At 38.9% G+C, this 19,081-nt stretch overlaps 1 long non-coding RNA gene across 1 annotated transcript; it reads right to left on the bottom strand.

Moving 5' to 3' along the window:
* Nucleotides 1-1,134: 1,134 nt before the first annotated feature.
* LOC126971821 (uncharacterized) lies at nucleotides 1,135-19,063 on the bottom strand. Its single transcript, XR_007730994.1, has 6 exons — nucleotides 18,950-19,063; nucleotides 14,195-14,345; nucleotides 8,412-8,460; nucleotides 6,253-6,290; nucleotides 4,543-4,674; nucleotides 1,135-2,527 (listed from the first exon to the last, which is right to left on the bottom strand). It is a non-coding gene; the product is annotated as an uncharacterized LOC126971821 (long non-coding RNA).
* Between the last annotated feature and the right edge of the window lie 18 nt (nucleotides 19,064-19,081).

Genomic DNA, 19,081 nt, shown 5'->3' with positions numbered 1-19,081 from the left:
AATGTTGTACATAATATTGGATTGGGAAGTTGGGTGCGTGTCAATTAAGAAATATTTTTTATGTAAGACTATTTAATAAAGGCGTGTGTATGTGTTAAATGCAAGTGTTAGTGTGTTGAGTGTGATGTTTATTATGTTGTGGAAATTTTATAAAAAACACTAGTAGGTAATCTTGAGCAAAAAGAGAATAGCGATAACCGAATAAAGATAACTCAATAATAGTTTAACGCACAAAGTAACTTTATCGTGGCTAAATCTTTTTTAAGGCTATTCTTCGATTTTTCTTAATAAAAAATGTAGACCTTCCTCACCAAGACAAACTTGCACGCTTTCTCCTTTGCAAAATTTTTAGTTAATTTTAATAGCTGTTTGTTTTCAGGGGTTTGGTGCTCATTCGCGAAATTCGTTTTCTCAGTACATCTATATTCTGTGAATCAATTTCCACGTTTTATCAGCATCATCGCCACTTTGGTTACAATTGGAATTCTCTTCGAACTTTTCGGAGGTCGTCCTCATCCCGAATGTTATTTTTTGCACAACGATGTAGTCAAAAGCCCTTCTCCGGGCTCTGTTCCAAATAACAACATGGCGTCAAATGAATGCTGAATGAGCGGTTAAAATGAAAAATCTGCATAATTTTATTCGTTCTGGTGTTTTATTATGCCGTATTTATAGGCAGAATTAGTATAGACTAGGCCAAACTAGTTTATTCTGTGCTTATTCATATTAGGCTCAATTTACACTGCTGCGGAATGGAACAAAAGCGACGAAATTGTATATAGCATAATCAACTTTATATCAATTGCATAACACACAAATTAAATACGAGCCAAAAAATTGTCACGCGTCTTCCGCGGTGTCCTCGCGCATTCTCCAGAATTCTCCGGTGCCATCTGTGGAATCCGCTGGAAGTGGCGCGAACGGAAGAGGTCTGTCACAGTGCGGGGCCAAGCGTGTTTCATGCATACTCGGGACAGCCCGAGCATTCCCGCGAATTCCTGCGTCATGAGGCGAAAAAGACGCTTCCATTCCGTTCCATTCCGCAGCGGTGTAAATTGAGCCTTAGGCTCAATTTACACCGCTAACTAGAAGGTAGACTAAATTTTTTTGATAATAAAAAAAATGAAACACATATTATATGAAAAAAACAGTCGTATAATACAGCGTATTTTCGCCCCGTGTGTTCCATGTCGACACCGGAAGGGTGCGGTCAGTTTGTCAGCGGGCAGCGCGCGCCGCCGCTCAGTGTGGGCAGCGGCCGTGAGAGGGTGTGGTCAGTGTGTTAGCGAGCGGCGTAGCACGGCGGCCGGTGCGCGCTTGGTCACTATGGCAAATGTGTACTTGAGCCGCCCGCTTGCTCCGCCGCTGACCGTGAGCAGCGGCCAGGTGTTGGTGTGGTCAATGTGTCGGCGAGCGGCGCAGCACGGCGGGCGGGGCACGCTTGGCCACAATGACTCGCGTGTACTTGAGCCGCCCGCTTGCTCCGCCGCTGACCGTGAGCAGCGGCCAGGTGTTGGTGTGGTCAATGTGTCGGCGAGCGGCGCAGCACGGCGGGCGGGGCACGCTTGGCCACAATGACTCGCGTGTACTTGAGCCGCCCGCTTGCTCCGCCGCTGACCGTGAGCAGCGGCCAGGTGTTGGTGTGGTCAATGTGTCGGCGAGCGGCGCAGCACGGCGGGCGGGGCACGCTTGGCCACAATGACTCGCGTGTACTTGAGCCGCCCGCTTGCTCCGCCGCTGACCGTGAGCAGCGGCCAGGTGTTGGTGTGGTCAATGTGTCGGCGAGCGGCGCAGCACGGCGGGCGGGGCACGCTTGGCCACAATGACTCGCGTGTACTTGAGCCGCCCGCTTGCTCCGCCGCTGACCGTGAGCAGCGGCCAGGTGTTGGTGTGGTCAATGTGTCGGCGAGCGGCGCAGCACGGCGGGCGGGGCACGCTTGGCCACAATGACTCGCGTGTACTTGAGCCGCCCGCTTGCTCCGCCGCTGACCGTGAGCAGCGGCCAGGTGTTGGTGTGGTCAATGTGTCGGCGAGCGGCGCAGCACGGCGGGCGGGGCACGCTTGGCCACAATGACTCGCGTGTACTTGAGCCGCCCGCTTGCTCCGCCGCTGACCGTGAGCAGCGGCCAGGTGTTGGTGTGGTCAATGTGTCGGCGAGCGGCGCAGCACGGCGGGCGGGGCACGCTTGGCCACAATGACTCGCGTGTACTTGAGCCGCCCGCTTGCTCCGCCGCTGACCGTGAGCAGCGGCCAGGTGTTGGTGTGGTCAATGTGTCGGCGAGCGGCGCAGCACGGCGGGCGGGGCACGCTTGGCCACAATGACTCGCGTGTACTTGAGCCGCCCGCTTGCTCCGCCGCTGACCGTGAGCAGCGGCCAGGTGTTGGTGTGGTCAATGTGTCGGCGAGCGGCGCAGCACGGCGGGCGGGGCACGCTTGGCCACAATGACTCGCGTGTACTTGAGCCGCCCGCTTGAGCCGCCACGCACCGTCAACGGCCCAGCGGTGGCAGCCGATGTGGCGCTCTCCTCTACAACAAGAAGGTCATATATATCCTCAAGATATCCCCAAAGTCAGGATCTTAGATTGAGCATCCGAATTTGTTGAAAATGACCGAATTTGCGTTTGGATCACAAAAATGAGGCTTACTGTATATATCTATTATTATTAAGGTATTCGATATAATTTGATCGGACTTAATAGATAACACCATCATGTGGGGTTTTGCTATCTTAGACGAACTGACATAGCAAGTATTTGAAAAGGAACAGAATTTGTTGGCGATGACAGGTTTCCAAAGCAGCACCTTTTTTAAATATAAATTACAGCTGCGTGAACATTCCGGCAGGCCTAACGAAAAAGACCTCAGGATTTTCACAGACTGCTCGAAAACAAAATGACACTGAGCCAACAACCCCCAATCACCATGCAGTTCGACGAATGAACATACGATAACTCTGAATACCTGCTCCAAGCGTTGAAGCACAAAATTTTATGGAGAATAGAACTGGAAACGGTGACTGTACAATGTAATGGCGTCAACAAAGTAGAAATACCGGAACGAAAGTGATCGGAAAATCGGTCGAATTTATAAATAATAATATATCGATGTTTATAAATATCCAACAATGACGGGACGCCTTGCAGAAGTATTCACGTGTGGTACAAGTGCGTTAACGTTAAAGATATGTCTGAACACCTAGCTCGCTTAACTGATCGTGGATGGTGGACACACAAAGCAACCACATGGATGGGACCAGAAGGGAAAAGAGTATTAGCTGACCACATAGACGGCGAACTGATGACCTTATGCAATTTTTTTTATATAAGAGTGGGCAAATTGCCAAGAGGCTCACGTGGTAAGGCAACCCCGCCCATGGATATACGCACAATCAGGGGTCAAAAGATGCGTTGCCGGCCTTTAAGGTGCGGTACTTGGAAAACAGTTACGGTACGATTGGGGAAAACAGCAGCCGGTAATTGCCATAAAATGGCTGTACGAGGCAGGAACTTTATTGAAAAACGCGCGGTTGTGGAATACCAGACGTTTACGTGATGCGGGTGGTGTTTAGCATTTTGACGTAAGGTGCGTTGGTGCAATTTGGCCGCTGGTATCATTCCGAATAACTTCTATAAGCACTCCCCAGCCACAGCTCTACTCATCGCCAAATAATCAAGCCGATAAGAGATGACTTGATCTGGGGAGCGCCCGCACTCATCTGAGAACAGTACTTCGTGTGACCGTTAAGTTTCTTGTATGTTCTTCTCACGAGCTCAACTTTTTACGAACATATGGTAGATTCAGTAATTTAAAGGAAACATTTGTAGTGACGACTAAAAAGCGCTTAGTTTAAGCCAAATTGAATAAAGTTTATTTGACTTTGACTTTGAGAGAAGCGTTCGAGCAGAGATAAACGCCATAAAAGCAATGCCAAAATTGGACAACAAAACGGTTAGGCCACAAAATAAACCCTTTACTCCAATGTTTCTAGTACATTTCTGTTATTATAAAAAATGTGTTTTTTTATTACGAAAATAGGAGACGAGACGAAACGAGCAGGACGTTCAGCTGACGGTAATTGATACGTCCTGCCCATTACAATACAGTGCTGCTCGGGATTCTTGAAAAACTCAAAAATTCTGAGCGGCACTACAATTGCGCTCGTCACCTTGCAATTCAAACGGCTCCAACAATTTTCATAAAATTTTGTATACAGGCGATTTCAGGGGTGATAAATCGATCTAGCTATGTTTTAATTAAAAAAAAATGTAGTTTTATCTGTGTTTTAATGAGAAACAGCTACATAATTGTAAATTATGTAGCTGTTTTAGCATTAAAATACAAAGGTAAATTTCGCCACTATATACAAGACTATTATAGCTCAGATGGGACATTGGGTGATCTGGAAAGCAGAAGACCCCGGTTCAAATCCAGATGTATTATTTTTTTTTGTTCAAGTTTTGTATATTCTTAAAAATCCGAGCAAGGCTCGGTCGTCCGCATATTTAGAATTTATTTAACCATCCCCCTGTTCATGAACGCACCTGGCGGCTGCACGGCGGGCAGGTCATCTGCAAACAGGATGGGCAGCCTCATGATATCAGCGGCACGAAGGTCGCGGCGCGGCGCACTCAACGGCAGAGGGGTTCCACCCGCCACGCGACATACTGTCGCCTCTGCAATCAATCACCTCTGTATATTTATTAATTCGCACGACACGCCACAAGTTAGGATATCATCCTCACCATCTGGATGTGTGGCGGTCCTCCACAGTGCGGTTTTCAAGGAGCTTTCTTCCACGTACCTACTACAAAGCTGTGAAATGAGCTTCCTTGTGCGGTGTTTCCGGGACGATACGACATGGATACCTTCAAAAAAAAAGCGCGTACACGTACACCACCAGGTGACCCGTACGCTCGTTCGTCCTCCTTTTCCATAAAAAAAAAATATTGTTTTAGTAAAACGCGTCCTCTCCTTCTCATTCTCAGTTTTCAAACATTACATCGAGCTCTTAGCCGCTTGTGGTCGTTTTAAATTTCTCAAAGTCGCTTCTCTGTATTCCTAACATCTTACCTAGTATGCTGGACGTGCCTAGTTTTGTGTCCGTAGAGTTTGACATGGTGGTCTTATTCATAATAACTTTATCATCAGCCGGCAGATGTCCACTGATGAAGTAAGACCTCCTCAAAATCTCCACGACGATCGGTTTGGCCCTGCCCTCATCTAACGTATTTCAGCGATCTTGACCAGATCGTCGGTCCATCTTGTGGGGGGGCCTACCAACACTGCGTCATCCGGTACGTGGTCGCCATTCTAGGACTTTACTGCCCCAACGGCCATGAGGGCAACTCTCCATTGCCCTCTGAGCGACCTTGAGCTTTCTCATCAGGCCCATAGTCTGCGCACCATAAGTCATCACTGGCAACACACTCTGGTCGAAAACCTTTGTCTTCAGGCACTGAGGTATTTGGGACGAGAAGATTTTACGGAACTTCCCGAACGCTGCAGCTGCCCATCCGAGTTGGAATCCACGAGTGACCTCTTTCACGAAATCGGACCTGCCGGACTGGATAGTCTGTCTAAGGTAGACGTACTCGTCAACAATTTCGAGAGTACAGTTCCCAATTGTTACGGGAGTAGGTGGATGGACATTTGACATGATCTTCGTCTTGTCCATGTTTATTTGGAGACCTACTCCTTGGGAAGCTGTATTGAGGCCATCGAGCATATGGCTTAAATCTTCCATGGTCTCTGCCATGATTACGATATCGCCATTGATACTGATGCCCAGTCAACAGCTGGTGCGATATGACATCGCCTTGTCTGGCTTCGAGATCTGATCCTGGAGACGGACTGACATGGTGGCGATTCCACATAAACCTTTTAACTCTTCGATATATCGGTAATCATTGTGGCACCTCTGAAGAACCGCCCAGGTTCCAATCTAATCAATGGCTTTGCCATTAAGTCTCATTTGCCCAGTGATTTCACTAGCTACGGCGCCCTTCAGACCGAAACACAATAATGTAGCATATGTAATCTAGCCGGCATCCTGTGCAAAGTAGCCTCCCACTGGTATGAAGAGAAGTGGGTCACGTGATCTCCAATCACAGCGTTACGTTCACAAGAAGTGTTGTTTAGGAACAAATAAAGTAGCGGCTGATTTTTTACAATTGGTGTTTTAAGCTTGAGGTGAAGGCAAAAAACGGAACAAAGCCTTATAAATTATAATTAGTATGAGGAGCCGCACTCACCTGCGCGGGGACCGCCTTCCGCCACGCCGGCACCGCACCTGCAACAACCAACCATTGCAAACGTCGACGACATATTTCAAAGATACTCTTAATGTATACATGGTTATTGGTAATTCGACGTAATACCGTTAGGAGGTGATAGGGTTGACTATTTGCGATAATTTTAACCCCCATATGCATTGTGAATCATTAAGAGTCAGACAAAATTCAAAAACGCACACAACACACCAACGACTGGACACATTCTGAGGGAAAACAAAGAGAAATGGACAAAAACCGTTCAATAATGGTATCCAAAAGACGGGAAACGGAGGAAAGGTAGACAGATTAGAAGGTGGGAGCACGATTTTAAAAGGATAGCAGGACCGGAATGGATGAGAGTAGCTAGAGACCGAATAAAGTGGAAGTCCTCAGAGGATGCCTTTGTCGAGAGACAAATTAGTAGTTAGGTTAAATTTAAGTTTTATTATATAAGAACCATTTTTGAATAACCAGTTTTTTTGAAATAAGTCAAAATTGCATCTCTCATTTTTTTTCTTCTGTCTTATAAAAACAATTAAACACTGGCTTATCAATATTAAAACATCGATTATCGGTTAAAATTTAAAAATGCGAGGAACCGAAAAACGATATTATCTCCTATCTCCTGCCTAAAAAACATAAAAATCCGTTATGAAACTTAGCTTGCAGATAATTTTAGAAACGTATCGCTTTCTTAGCTCTCCTTAAATGCATAATAATTAGGAATTTATTAGAAAAAAACAAAAAAGATGCAGGAAATTCGTATTCGAACCAAGGGGTTTACTCTATTTCTCCGAAACGAAACTCTGTAAACGAACGAAATTTCAACGAAGTTTCGGTAGAGGGAGGATTCACTACTCTATTTTATTATCGGACACCACGAGGAAGTTCGGAACCATAGAAAAGTTTCGTGAACGATTGAAATTAATGAAATCGTTACCCGACTAACGGCCGTTTTCAATAACGTATCTCTAGTTACGGATACATTGCTGTCACCGTTTACTGACAAGATCTTATCTATCCATAGGCCGTATTTGAAACAATGGGTAGTAACTTATGACAACCAAATATCTGTAATTTACACGAAATAAACACATTTAAAAAATCATCTATTAAAGTGCTTTTTAACACTTTTCACACCTCGCAATCGTGATTCACATTCCATCAGACAGTTTTAAGTAAAAATCAGTAATATACTTCTTTATTATCGCCTTTAAACACATTCGATGATAAAACTATACCTTTTTACTATATATGTCTGAGTACTCGTTGTTACCTGTAAGTTTTCTTGGTATAATAAATAAAAATAAATTTTGTTTTTTTATTAATGACAAACAAAAGGAAAAATATCATGAAACTTACTATAAATATTACTAAAGATAGTAATACCACTGCTGTTAGATAAGATAACGTTCAATCTTTATTCTTTCTAACTGTCATACTGATGCAGCTCTTGCCCTTCGACTTGGCTGTAGAGCTTGAGCTGAAGAAGCAGCTTATTGAGAGGGAACCTGCTTGCTTCTTTCAGATTACAGTTCATACTCTGTTAATTCGGGAATATCAATACCACCTATTCTAAGTTATCCATATGTATTCTATCCTATTTAATACATACTTCATGTAAAATACAACAGGCTATTATTTATTTTAGTCTGTAATTTCCTACAAACTCGTCAAACTAATATTAAATTGAATGCGTAGGCGGTGCCGGTTCCTTCTACGTTATTCACGAAGTTTTTTGAAGTTTTGTCAAATTGAAGTTAAAATTCCGGCAAACAGCTGTCATAATCAAACTTTCGTTCGCAACGTAAATGAATAAATGAATAAATAGGTTTAGGAGACAGGAATTTCAAACAATGATCGTTCAGGACGAAGCTTGGAACCGTAGTAAGAAACACACGAAACTTCGTTCGAAACCTCATTTTTCGCTGAATAAGAGTATACCTACAAACTTTAGATCGTTTTTTAAAATTTCCAGAAATGATATCAATAACAATAACCAACGTAAATAGAAGAAAACATACAAATGTAAGATAAAACCTAAAAAATCTATATATATCAGGTTTTGCCTTCGTCAGAATACGTCGAATTACCAATTATAACCCTAAATAATTACAAATAATTAATTGTCCACGCACCCGTTGTCCTCCGCCGCCGCCACCGCCGTCACGGTTCCCCGCTTGTCACCTGCACACAAATACATGTCACCTTACACCTATGATGGTAGCTTACATTCGTCAAAGGCGTGCGAGTTAACGTCAAAAAATTCTGGCGTGAAGTGTTAGCGCCAGGCTCGCTCTGGCCCGTTTGGTGCAAACCGTCACCTCGCAATGTCGCGTCTATAAAACTATACTATAATAAAAAAAAACCTAAAATAACCAGTTAAATAACAATAAATGCTAGAACAGTAACCTAACATCGGTAAGTATATCCTAAGAAACTAAATATGACATAAACTATTGACTTTTGACGATTCGCTCGAGTCCTCATTTCAGTGTTGCATACAAGGCATAAAAGGCGTTTATTTTTCTCAAAATTGAATCCTGAGAAAGAAGCAGCGAAAGAAACTCTCCCAGCAATCTATTTTTGCTCTCTTTTTAAAATATACAATATTGTACTGTCATTATTATTGCTACTAAATAATTAGGCTGACCAAATGTAGTATGATGCATTCATTTGTCATTTGTTTTTGTGAATTGGCGGCAAATCTAAAACTCTTGTTGCACGTGAAAATGAACCTTACGCGAGAAAATTTTCGGTCAATGATTTATTATGACTTTCGTTATGGGCTTACTCAACAACAAAGCTATGATAGGCTGCGATTAGCATTTCTTAATGAAGCCCCATCTCGTGTCACTATTTACAATTGGTTTAACGAGTTTAAGCGTGGACGTAGCAATCTCAATGATGATCCGCGTGAGGGACGTCCATTAAATGCGACTATTGAAGATAACATGTCAATTGCTGTTTGCCTGTTGTCTTGGAAAAAATTCGACAGCAGCGCCCTCGAAGCAGGATCCTCCTTCACCACGACCACTTCAGCGCAATCCGCAAAACGGACCAGGCAAATATTCAAATATTTAACTATGGCAGGTGTCGAGATAATGTCGAGATAATCTAGTCCCAGGCTGTCCGATCATTTAGATATTCAGTAGTGGAGTAATAGGATTTACGACAGAGCCATTTTTTTATAAAACATTTAAATTTATTTATGGATAATGCCTGAACAGTGGCTGGGACTTTATTGTAGAAGTGTATACATTTACCCTTAAAGCTATCATGTATCTTATGAAGCCTACTAGAAGTAGTTACAAGCAATCCCTTATTTCTAGTGTTATAATAATGAAAATCACTATTAAGAGCAAAAAGGTGACGATTTTTGTGAGCGTATATTAAATTTTCTTAATGTAAGGGCACTGAACATTCATAATGTTTATTTCTTTAAATTTTTCTTTGAGTAACTGCGCTATAAAAAGCTTAATATATAATATATCGGTACCTATAGGTATGTTATAACATACCTAAATGTCAAATCCATAGAACTTTTGGTGAACAGTTTAGGTCTTTGGTCGCAAAATTGGGATTTCGAATATTTTTTATATTTCCGAATTAATAACGCGATTATTAATATTTAAACACATAAAAGTGTTACGGTTACGTTACAACTTGACCTACCAGTTTCATTATTATCTAATTATATTCCTTGTTGCTTTTAGTTTAATATTACTGTTTTTAATATTACCTACAATGAAACGTGTCTTCGCTTCATAACAAACTACCTTAAAGAGCTTGGAGTATTTTTTGCATATATTTTGAACTACATATATATATAGTTGTACAAGGGGAGTATATATATATATATATATATACACTCGTAAACGCTTTTAATAAGCGCTAATAAGAGCTAGTATTTAAAACATTTACGATTTTTGTGGATACCCATTGCTGCCCAATCAGTAAAACCACGTTTGTTGTTTAGTGTAACCGTTATTGGAGTACATAGTGATTACAGAAGGATCGAAGAGTAAGTTATAGTGAAAATTATCACTTTCACCACAATGTAAAAATGGTATGGTATTTACAAAATTATTATTATTATCAAGACGGCTACCAGTAACTGGTATAATAGTCATCTGTTTTGGTCTGACATTGTCCTATCTTTTATTTACTTTTATAAGTTGCCTAATATGGTACGACAGAAGATTATTAGTTATAAGTTTTTATAATAACATTTGTATAAATATTATCTTAGCAGGTTGCTGTAGTAGAAATAATTTTAGTAGGTTCCCGAAGCACATTTAACAATTTAAACTATGATATAAATTTTAAGGATACGAGGGCTGCACTAAAAGTATCGGGAATGGAATATTTCCACTGTTCCTGTCATATTTAAATCTTTTTAATTGAAAACTCTTTGGTTGTAAAAATCGGATACCATTTATTTATTTAAAGAAAGATTCTCGGTCTTGTCACAAGGTCTTTTCAAACTTGTTTACTCGTTGAGAAAATGGAATTGACTCGAGAAAATTCTAGAGCGATGATTTATTATGACTTTCGAAGTGGTTTAACACAAAAACAGTGTGTTGACCGGATGATTTCTGCATTTGGTGATGAAGCCCCATCCAAAACAACAATTTATCGCTGGTTTGCTGAATTTCAACGTGGACGTGTCAAGCCAGTGATGATCCCCGTCAAGGTCGTCCAAAAACTGCAGTCACCAAAGAAAACGTTGATGCTGTGCGTAAGCTGATTGAGGAAGATCGACATGTGTCATACCGCGAAATTCAGGCAACTTTAGACATTGGCATGAGTCAAATACAAATAATCTTGCATGAACAATTAGGTGTAAAAAATTCCACGCAGGATCCTTAAATGCTGTATACAATATCGTATTAGGTGACGAATGCTGTATATACGCGTACGAACCCGTAACAAAAAACCAGTCACGAGTTTGGGTGTTCGAAAATGAGTTAAATCCAACAAAAATTGTTCGTTCACAGAGTGTTGCAAAATAAATGGTGGTTACGTTTGTCTCCAAAACCGGCCATGTTGCGACTATTCCTTTTGAGGGACAAAGAACGGTTAATGCAGAATGGTATGCTAGCATTTGTTTGCCACAGGTCATTTCTGACCTCCGTAAAGAGAACTGCAACCGCCGCATCATCCTCCATCACGACAATTTGAGTTCTCAAAACGCGCACAGAACAAAAGAGTTTTTAGAGCAAGAAAACATAGAATCATTAGACCATCCGCCGTACAGCCCCGACCTAAGCCCTAATGATTTCTATACTATCCCTAAAACAAAGAATAAATTGCATGGTCAGAGATTTTCATCACCTGAAGAAGCTGTGGACAGGCGTCCAACGGCCATTTTGGACACCCCAACTTCAGAATGGAATGGTTGCTTCAATGATTGGTTCCATCGCATGGAAAAATGTGTCAAATTTCGCGGAGAATACTTCGAAAAGTAAGAAATACATTTTTAAATAGTAATGTTGTGTCACTTCCTTGATGCCCGATACTTTTAGTGCAGCCCTCGTAGTACAATTGACAGAAGGTTCAAGTAAATTTATATTGAAATTTCCACACGCAATAATTGACAAAATTTTGATAGTACCTCTTTCATTCTATGTTAAATTGTTCATATGATGCACTAAGGGGAGGGAGCTGTATACACCAATGTAAATAATAATTAAAAAATATATTGCTTTAGTTCTATACAAGCTATCTCAATTAGTTATTCTATAGAGGTTCTATATTATATATTATCACTACATACTATAAAAGAAAGTCGCTTTCTCTGTATCTATATCCGTATGTATGATTAAATGTTTAAAATTACGCGGCGGATTTTGATGCGGTTTTTTTAATAGATAGAGTGATTGAAGAGGAATGTTTATATGTATAATAACATCCATTAAATAGTGAAGAAATAGATTTTTCCGCTTACATTGCAAAAGCAAGCTGAACCCTTTGCGATTTATCAAAATAATGTACTAAGTATTGTACACATTGAAAAGGTCTACAGAAAATTACCCTATGGCATATGTCTATCTCTTATGGATATCCCACAATAATATTTTTTTGTTATTTACTTTTTACGACAAATAATGGCTAATTTTCGAAACGATTTTAACCAATACAGCATTAATCCTTATCTAATTAAATACCTTAACTACATTGTTGATTTTATATAGATCTATATGGTTTGCGGCGGTTCCGACCGGCGGGGCCGGCGGGGGAGTGCCTATAAATAGCGTCGGAGGCCGCAGTTGTCCCTATTAGAGTTGAGACGTACTAGGCAAAATGCAATATTAGGTATGACGGTGACTGTGACACAAAAGTAACAGCGACAAATACCTGTTACAAAATACTAGCTGTTATTTTAATACTATCTGTGATAATATACTAGCTACTGTAGTGAGCCGTATATTTTTCGTTGTTTGGCGTTACTTGTTAGCGCCATCTATACGTATTACATAGTACTTTCTCTTGTGGTAACTTCGAATTTCAAAAGTTCTGTTTAGGTAAAGCTGTACAGACCTATTAATTATTTTTATAGTTTTGATGTAATAAAAATAATCATTATACTTTCGTATTCATTATGTTTCAATACTACCTATGCTTAAACAGTGATCCTTACCTAGTACACACTTAAAATGTGCTCTTATCATACGAATAATTCAACAATAAAGTAGAAATAAACATCATAAAAATATATTATTCAGTAGGTACTATCAAATTACCAATATAGGTTTTTTCTTTCGAAGAGGTGAGCCGTATTTTCCTGCTCGTAGGCACAATATAACTGTGAATAAATACGATTACGAAAAATGATATCAGAGACAGGGTCTTCCATTTGAAATTTACTTCAATATTTTAATTAGGTACCTACCTATCTTATCTAAACAATAGTATGTTAAATAAATGTATGAAAGTGATCTATCTATTATTTACAAATGTGTCTAAAAGAAAAATATTCAGTAAACAATAAAAGTAAACAGGGTTTTTCTTATCCCACATATTTTTAAAGAATAGTTGAACCATAACTATTTTATTACCTATTGAATTAAAAATAATATAACAGACCTACAAATCACACAATTATAGCTGTATCAAAATACTTTTTAAAAAATATCTACTAAATACTCCTAATTATTTGTTCAATAACAGGTATTATTCAAATATCAGTTGCTACTAAAATACTAGCTGTTATTAAATACTTGTTCAGTAACAGTTGTTACTAAAATAGTAGTTGTTATCAAATACTTGTTCAGTAACAGGCGTTTCTCAAATAACAGTCGTTACTAATATACTAGGTGTTATAAAATACTAGTTGTTACAAAATACTCCTAATACTTGTCACTGTTATGTTTGATATCTTGTCACAGTGACAACCGGTGATATTTTAATACCTGTTACAAATACCTGTGACGATACATACGTCTCACCCCTAGTCCCTATAGCACTTTGAATTTAGCAGCGATCGGACGCGTTTATTATCGGAGCTCTCTAGCGAGGAAAATAAGATTACTTAATAAAAAACGTGCTTTTCAGCGCGATAATGAATCAGTAAGCTTTGAATTGATTAACAGACTGTATCATAACTGTGTGTGTCATTGTAAGTAAGTTTAATTAATCGAAAATAACAATAAAATTTCATTCGTACCGAGACTTTTTTGTAATTTGTTTGTTTTTTATTTTTATAAAAAAGGATTACTTTTGTTTGTTTAAACTTTATTTTATACAAAAGTTTAGGTAATTTATTTATCGATTGGTCCAGTACGAAGTCTGCCGGGTCAGCTAGTATAATATTATATATAGAGGTTCTATATGAATATCTCTTACATTTTTATCTATTATTAACCCCTTGCTAAACCGAGTAAGTTGATGTCTGTAACAATGTCTGTAAATGTGTCACCTCTGCGCCGAGCGCGCGTGTGTTCAGGCGCGGGAGGCGCGGGGGCCGTGGGCTCTGCGCCGCTGCCCCCCGCAGGCGGCGCCCCCTGCCCCGCCTCGTCCCAGTCCTCGCGGCCCGCGCACACGTCGCGGATCCAGCGCACGCATTCCTCCTGCAGTTTATATTATGTATTATCTATGCCTCCTGCGAACGAGAATCAATAACTACCAACTACGCGAAACCCGATGGTGGATCGTGGAACAGGCTGTCTATTTGCCGTCTATCATGTCTTAAAATTACTAAATTCTGTGATTGGCAGTTTGCAATACTTAGTGGTTTATTTATTTATTTACTAATAATCCAACAGCTTTATATTAGATGAGCTGATACCCCGCGACTACGTGCGCGGAAACACAGGACTGAGGACGTCCTAGCGACATTTCAATTAAATTTAAAAAAATAAAAGAGCACTTATGACATATGTTGTCGTGACACTTTTTAAATAATGATGTGTTTTGCAAAGTCGTAATTTTATTTTATCATCAATAACTTTCGCAGCGCACGCGATTTAAAGAATAGTAATAAATAATTTAGGTACTTTTTACACTTTGGGTTATATTATTACTAAAATTCTAGTAAGGATCCCTAATTTTTTTGAAAATATAATATAGCCTATGTCACCCGTGAAAGAATTTTTGTAATCAGCCTATTCAATGCAAAGAAACAAAACAAACAACCAAATCTTTTCTCTTTATAATATTAGTATAGATACAATAGTCTTACAAAATCACTGTACAAATATGCCAATTTAGGATTAAAAATAATAATTACAAAATATTAATACGATTAGTTATTTTATGCTAGTATTATTGCGTACCTAAATAATACATATTAGTATTTCTTTGTGAGTGTGTGTGTAGGTGTAGGTGAGTGAGTGCTTTCGTGTTCAAGTTATAAAATTTTATTTAGGTGCGTACTTAATATTGCGATTGCAACAATGCAATAATCCAACAGAAATCTTAAAACAGCTGCTACTTTTGTTAGACAGACTGAATCACAAAACTAATATTGTTGTAAATGTCCCCAGTAATAAACACTTGAATACCATCCTTTTGAACAAAAGCATTGAAATTATTTGTAGGGAGTAAAAAAATTTTACTTTATTAAATCTAATAAACCATACTATGGCATAAATTATATATGTATATTCATTAACTTTGGTTTCAATTGTAACAACCACGAGCGTGTATACCTTGCCCCTAAAGAGCTTAAAAAACGTATTGTGCGTGATAAGCCTAATACCAATGGTTACACACGTCATACAAAAGGGACAATTCCTTATTATTTTTCCAATAATTTTATGAAAAACGTTAATGAAGAGGCAAAGGTTCAAAATACTGTTTCGAATGTGAAAAAAGGAGACTATACCCCCACAGAATAGCAAATGAATTTAATGATCACTTTATTGACCGATGAAGTTTTGACTACAAATGGACAACCGCAAGCACCTACCAATCAAAGCTTTTTGTAATCTTTTTCTTTAGACCTATGTTGCAAGTTGAGGTTAGAAACGAGATTATGTCATTAAATAATAATAAATAATAAATATCTATTTATTTTCTCCTCACAAAGATCTAAAAGCTAAAACAGTACAGTAGTGTTACATTTTTTAACAGATAGTATTTTGTGAGGAGCTGGTGTCTGAAGTAGGTTGACCCTGTATTACAGATCACCAGGACCTCACCCCCAGATATAAGGATTACAATGATTAAAATAGTACACATCCGTACTACATCCGTACAATAGATGACTTTAAATTTGTAAATTACTAGGAATATAATGTATGTGTGTTTTTGAGTGTGTGTGTGTTATCTACTCTCTACTCTCAGTTACTATTAGTGTAGAAGGTTTTCAGTAGAGGTATAGTCCAACCAAAGTAACCACTCTGTCAAGATACACTTGCATTTAGTTCTGTTGAGGTGGTAAATTTACAGCACATTGTTTACCTTATTGTAAAGGTTAAAAACAGAAGAATCTTTGGGAGAATCTAGTATTAAACAATAATTTTTCACAGATTCTATCTTTTCGCCGTTGCGCTTTATTTTTTTGCGGATCGTAACTGGTAAGGCTATGTTTTTTTTAAACTGTTTGCAGGATATAAAGCTGACGCACAGTTAAAACCTTTGATAGTTTATAGAGTTCTGTAGTGGTATGGTAGATTGGTAATGAGTTACTTACTTTTAATATCGCTTTTTGGGCCTTTCTATTTTAAGGAAGTGTGTTTTTGTAGCGCCGCCCCAAGAAGTGATGCAATACGTTAGTATCGACTGACACAAAGCTTGATATATGTTTTTCATCAAGTCCTTTTCAGCTACATTTCTCAAATTTTTAAAAATGACAATTAATTTTCGCACTCGTTTTGCTAGTTGTCCTATGTGGCATTGAAAATTTAACTTGTTATCTACCACCCTGGTTTTAACTATACTAAATGTCAGGACATTGTCATTTAGCCATTCACTGACGGTATTAAAGCCCTTCTGTGCACTCAAATACACTTCTTCCCAAGTGTCTCCTCTAAACAATAAAGCTTTGTCATCAGCAAAGGTAACTATTTTAGCATTTGGGAGCTGTAGTTGACACACGTCGTTAATATATACTAAAAATAATGTAGGGCCAGGAATACTTCCCTGAGGGACGCCAAAATACAATGCGGTTTCATTACTTATCAGATTACCTATTTAGACGCATTGTGTTCTATCACTGAGGTAGCTTTCAAACAGTTTTAGTTGTATACCCCTAATCCCGAGACGATCAAGCTTTTCTAAAAGGATAGGGACAGAGACTGTGTCGAAAGCTTTGGCCTAATCCAGAAAAATGGCGATGGTTTTTTTCTGTTATCTATTTTTTTAACCAAAAAATTTGTAAGTTCATGTACGGCGTCAGCTGTTGACCTTCCAGATCTCAAACCAAATTGAGCTGTTGATAGTAGACTGTTTTTCTCCAAATTTTCACATTAAAAAACACTAACTCAGAAGGGTATGACGAGGTGTGTAGAAAGGTATTGAAGACATGTTGTGGTGGTCTATTAACTACTAACTATCTGAAATTTTTAATTAACTTATCTTTCGCCGGTGGTACATTCACAGATTTACTTTAACTATCAGTGATAATGCCTATATCTAAGAGAGGTAATAAGTCTGACATACGCAATTATCGTCCAATAACATTAATCTCAAACTTTTCAAAGGTTTTTGAAAGATGCATCAATCAAGACAAAATTCCATCAATCTTTTGTAAGCAAAAGATTGATGGAATTTTGTCTCAAATTTTATACATATATTTAATACTGATCAGTATGGATTCCAGAAAGAGAAATCGACGACTCAAGCAATGTTTTCACTGCTACACTTACACACTCACTACTATACTTATTAAAAAACTTGAAGATCATGGTATAAGAGGAATCACCCTTGAATGGTTAACTTCATACCTTTTAAACATACTTCAATATGTTGTCATCACGAAACTTGATGAATATAACGAGATGAAGTCATGAAATGAGGAAGTGTTCTTGGCCCGTTTCTATTTCTAATTTATATTAATGACATTAAATGTAACAAAATACAAATGTATCCTATTTGCAGATGATATTTCCATAGTTGTAGGTTCTGAAAAAAATGCTTCTGTACGTGATCATGAAGCTGACATAAACATGACGATGAATTCAATTAGTAAATGGATTGGACATAATAACCTTACGATAAATCTGGCAAAGACTAATTGTTTTCAATGTAACGCAACTAAACGCGAAACTCCAGTTCTAAATGTTGATTATAACACCACCACTGTTAACACAGTAAATCAAACAAAGTTTTTGGGATTGCTCCTGAATGACACCATTAGATGGGAATCACATATTTCTTACGTTTGTAGCAAGATATACAAATTTGTTTATGCTTTTCGGCAAATAAAAAAATAGGCGGTAATTGTACAAATATTTCTAGGGCTTTTATGTCTCAAAAAAATGTGTGAGAGCAACTGATGAGTCTTGCAGACCTCTGTTTGGAAAACTTGGACTTTTACCACTTGCTTGTCTTTATATCTATGAACTGAGTGTATTTGTGAAATTCAATAGTGATTTATTCAAAAATATTTGTGACACTAACTTTCAAAGAAGCCGCCTGGATCCAAATAGACAAATTTTCAACGAAATTCCACTGACCTTGCAGTATGACAAAAGCTGTTTTGCTATGAGTGCCAGAATATATAATAAACTCCTCGTTAACTAAAATTATTAAATAAAAGACTTTTTAAGGAAAAACCTAAAAACTAGTGTTAAGTAAGCGATTATTACCAACATTAAAACACCCAATGAATATTGTATGTAATGTTGTATTGAATTTCAAAACAACACTTCATGTTTTTTTGTCGATCCCTTCATGCGCAAAGAGTTTCAACAAACAGCCACATTTTTATTGCTCGATGCGTGTTGATTTGTCGTGTCGATTGCGATTGTATCTGGATGAATTAAAAAAGTAATGGATGATATTAGGTTACTACTAGGACTGGCTGTTTTAATGTTAGCAGTAAGCTAACTGTTTCAGAATCATTTTGAGGATTCATATTCTGGGTCTTTTATGCAACTGTTGATAATTAGGTATTAAAACACTCATGTGATACTATTGTCATTATATTGATAAACCCACATACGTGTTTTAATACCCCTTATTACACAACAGTTGTAATCGTAACGATGATTGATTGATTGATAATTACCACAATGGCGGCATCAAGGGCGGCCTGCGGCAGCCTCAGTCGGCGGCGGTGTGTCCGCGGCAACCGCACCATGTCGTCGGCGCCCGCCGCCAGCAGGACTCGACCCCCCGCCGCCCGCACCCCGCCGCCCCG

The sequence above is a fragment of the Leptidea sinapis genome, chromosome 24 (assembly GCF_905404315.1).
Source record: "Leptidea sinapis chromosome 24, ilLepSina1.1, whole genome shotgun sequence".
NCBI lineage: Eukaryota > Metazoa > Arthropoda > Insecta > Lepidoptera > Pieridae > Leptidea > Leptidea sinapis.
This window is presented reverse-complemented; position numbering and strand designations above follow the sequence as displayed.